This window comes from Lepeophtheirus salmonis, chromosome 6, assembly GCF_016086655.4.
Source record: "Lepeophtheirus salmonis chromosome 6, UVic_Lsal_1.4, whole genome shotgun sequence".
Lineage (NCBI taxonomy): Eukaryota > Metazoa > Arthropoda > Copepoda > Siphonostomatoida > Caligidae > Lepeophtheirus > Lepeophtheirus salmonis.
Window position 1 is genome coordinate 49,213,979 of NC_052136.2, and position 4,176 is coordinate 49,218,154.

A 4,176-nucleotide genomic window follows, 5' to 3' on the forward strand; every position below is an offset into this window, starting at 1 on the left:
GTATGTCCCCTTTAGCCAATAAATTTGATTAAATTGTTTTTATTTATGCAAGATAAATTTAACCTATTTCCTTCAATTAAAATATTTTATTGTCGAGCCAATATCAACAACCTTTTTTTAAAATACATAGAGTATAATATGCTGTGATTTTTTTATATGTATGTATTTCAAGTAAACTAATACCAATATTTAGTGAACAAATTATAAATCAAACACACTAATATTTAACATAGTAAACGTAATATATCACAAATTGTTATTTAAATAATATTATAAATACAACCACCAATTTTCAGGCAAGAAGAATCGATGGGAAAAATAGGGTACTATACAGAAATTATAAGATGGTATTAGTCATTGAAGCTTTTTAAGCTTTCATTCTTAGATGTTTTTTTTTTTTTATCAAATTAAATAATTTTCCATCAGAACAAATGAAACTATTAAAATAAACTTATCATCTATACATACTATGTTACTTAAAGTACTTCGTTTACTTGTATTTGCGCCCGCTAAATGGATAGGCGGTACTCGCATGTCCCACTTATGAATATCCTTCCTCATAATAGCTTAGTAATAACTATAACTTATAGTCTATAAGTAATAAGTACAGAAAACGAAACTGATGTGATTTCTCACCCTCCCAAGCACTCCTAAAGAGACGAGCAGAATATTGTAAAATTATAATAATAATAAAAACACATAAAAGAGATTAATATATATATAAAAGCAAATATCTTCCCTCCTTCTTTCCTAGATAAACTGGTTATAGAGCCCAATTGTTTAACAACATTAGATTCCTCGTTTTTATAAGAGTCAATCTCTTTTAGTAATCTTGACTAATTTTCCTATCCCTATCGGTTGATCATTTACTTTTACCGCAAATAGAATCCTTTGAACTTTGCCTATAATAAAGTCTATCTTTAGAGCCTCCTACGATATTTGTCGACGTCGAGACCAGCTAGTTGGAAGGACTCAAAATCTTCTAATAATTGAGCCAGATCTCTGCTTCTACTACTCTCGCCACAGGGGCGATACGAGTGCAAAAATAAAAGTAGCGGAAGGAAGTCTCAATTATAGTTCCACAAAAATCACACAAAGTCGACAAAGATAATCGATATTGCTAATTTATATAGCATAATAACTTGCTTTGTTCACAAAAAGGATTTTGGAATACCATGCGTGGATTCATGTATGAAGAGCTCCAGTCGAGACCAATCCTCTCCATTCTTCTCCTCACGAGGACTACAGGGTTAGTATGTCGTTGACTCTTGAATACGGTTCTTCTAATTTTCTAATTTTGCAGGCAGCTCACGGCGAAGAAAAATGGAATCGGAGGCCCGTTTGAGACATGGCCCCCAGGCTGTGGGAAACTTTTTTTGAGCCCTCCTAAATATTATTATGTCCTTCAAGCCCACTTCCTCCTGGCAGAGGAGTTGACAAGCTGAATATAAGTCGACCTCCTTAGCAAACTCATCTCTACTCCTCATTCTCGGGTTAAAATTTACGGATCATTAGGGCTGAGAAGGGGAAACAGAATTGGAAATACCGGCCCATGATGATCCCATGTCTTGCCAATACGGTCTTGATCTTTTGGTCACCGAAAGGAAGAGTTGGTCCCATACATACTCCATTCCAGAAGTTGTATTCAGTAACTTCTATGAACTTTTCTTCATTTCTTTTAGCCCAGAAATCCACAATAAAGGAGTTTTTTTGATCCAGGAGAAGTTTAATGTTTGGTACGAAGACTAAATGTCTAGAGATCCAAGTCCCCAGCCGTTTTTCGGAGTATTAACTTTATTTCTTGCTATGTACGCCCTCGAAAGTTTCCAAACCAGATCGTTCCTAATCTGATATACTCCATCACATATTTAGACTGAGATTGGGACGTACCTCATACGATGAAAAACTTTTGAAAGGACGTTAATGTTTCATGCTATCAGTACTTTGTATCGAGAGAGGGGAGTGATCCTATAAATCATAGTACCTTTTTGGAGCATATTCATTTTTTTATTTTCGTTCTTCTTTCTAGCCTCATAGTTGGACAAAGCAACTGCAATTCCAAGTGGAGAGGTCGACCTAACGAACGTAAAGTTTTCAAGGTGTGGCCTCAGGCATTCTTTACAGGTCCACAAAATTTTGGTTTTCCCAAGATTAATAGTAAGTTTTGACTTCCTCCCGATAATCTGGAGCACCTCCATGGAAGAATTAATAGATTTCAGTAAGTCATTTTCACACCCTGTAAGAAATACAGTAAGGCCGTCTGCATACAGCAAACATTTTAATGACATGTTTCTCATTTTTAGACCTTCAATACTCGAATCATTCGTAAACATCTCGCATATTCTGTTCATTGATATGATGAAAAGAGACTGCGAAAGTTAATCACCCTGCCGAGCTCATGTTCTGATCCAAAATTTTGTTGATCTACTCGCTCCTGGTAAATCAATCTTTGACTAAGCACTTCGTAAAAGCCCTGACATCATTTTTACGGAAGCATTAGGGAAGTCATACCTGAAAAGTTGCTCTATTATGAACTTATGAGACAATGTGTCATAGGCTTTTTCAAAATCGACGAGAAGTGCTGCATATTTTGTTTTAGTGTGCATGCAATAATCAATAGCGTTCTGAAACGACCTGGGAATGTCCTCTAGACGTTGAGACTTCATGAAGCCATTCTGTGCTAGGGATATAATATGAGAGAGGAATGTTGTATATTTTTATTATTAGTTATTATTTTAGTTTTTATAATGAGATCATGCATAAAATGAACATATGAAAATGTTGTTAATTAAAATATAAAGTCAAATTATATTATAAATTTTGTAGTTATTATGTTTCTTGGTGTATGATACTCCTTTTTCACTCCTAATTATAAAGTTTAATAATCCAAGGTCAATTATATTGCAATATTTCTATTTTATTTTTTAGAAAACCTCGATCCGAAAGAGTCTAATTAATAAATAAACTCTTATAATATTTAAGAATTCACAAAAAAATGTTTATAAAAAATGGTCAATCTAAATTAGGTATTTCCGTTGAAGGAAGAATAAAAAAGGTAAAAAAGAAAACACGTGTATATAAAAAAAAAATTATATCTATTAAATAAATATAATGCCATTTGAATGAAGTTGATACTACATAATTTTGTAAAATCACGAACTAAAGTTGATTCTTTATTTTAGAAGGGCAAACTTATCCGTTTAAATAATTTGTTCAATTAGTTTATGAAGATTTACTTTAGAAGACCTTTTAAAAAATATCTACTTTGATTTTGAGCTGTCAACGTGAAGTGAGTTTATCATCTTTGCCTCAAAAACAATTTTTGGAATTTAAGTGCTAACCCAAAATGAAGGAGTGAAATAAAACACCACGTGATCTTGTTAAAGAACTACAACAACGACAAACTATTACTCTTTTATAATTGGACAAAGATCACATGAGCTTACCAGCAGGAGTTTGTCATAAAAATTGATATTTATTACCACAACTGGTTGCGTGATTGGAGCTTGTATTCTTCCAGGTATTATAAGAACTCATTGCCAAATGATTTATATTATAGGGGGAGTTAGAGGGCCAATTGTTGGGTAATAAAATGACACCTTCTATTCCTTAAGCAAGTTTTGTGTCTTGTAAGATGAGGGGTTGTTGAGACATGAAACTAGAACGTTAATTGTAGTCCCACGACATGACTTCAGGGAATATTTTAGGGCTACAAGGAATATGAGAGTGCGTTTTCCATCACTCTAGGACTTGTGGGCTTTTCTTTTCTATGCCCTTTCTCTTTCTAGCGGTTATAGACGTTGTGGACTGTGCTCTTTGGATATCTGAGCATTTATGTAGTTTAAAAGAAATCAAGACATTAATTAAAAAAATGAATTTATAACTAGTTATATAAGTACTTTAAATATAATATTCAAAACGCTACATGCATTGTAGCTCTTGTTATAAAGTGTTGAATTTGTTACTCGTAAATACATAAACTGTAAACAAGCATTGTGTGGTTTTATATTAGATGACTCAAATGCTCATGTAATACAATCAAATATTTCTCAAATAATATTTACATGTACTTATTACAGCTGTGACAATAGATTTGAAATTACTTTTATTGAAATATAGTCATTTTTTCTCCAGTATGATATAAACCCAAGATCATGATCAGAATTCTACTCCAAG

The 4,176-nt window shown here is 32.9% G+C and overlaps 1 long non-coding RNA gene across 2 annotated transcripts; it reads left to right on the forward strand.

The window, feature by feature from the left end:
* The first annotated feature begins 784 nt into the window (after positions 1-784).
* Positions 785-2,818, forward strand: LOC121121041 (uncharacterized). 2 transcript variants are annotated; one of them, XR_011780951.1, is made up of 4 exons: positions 785-1,249; positions 1,304-1,808; positions 1,873-2,250; positions 2,304-2,818. It is a non-coding gene; the product is annotated as an uncharacterized lncRNA (long non-coding RNA). The 2 variants fall into 2 exon arrangements; XR_005865320.2 differs by having other exon boundaries at positions 1,304-2,250.
* Positions 2,819-4,176: the final 1,358 nt, after the last annotated feature.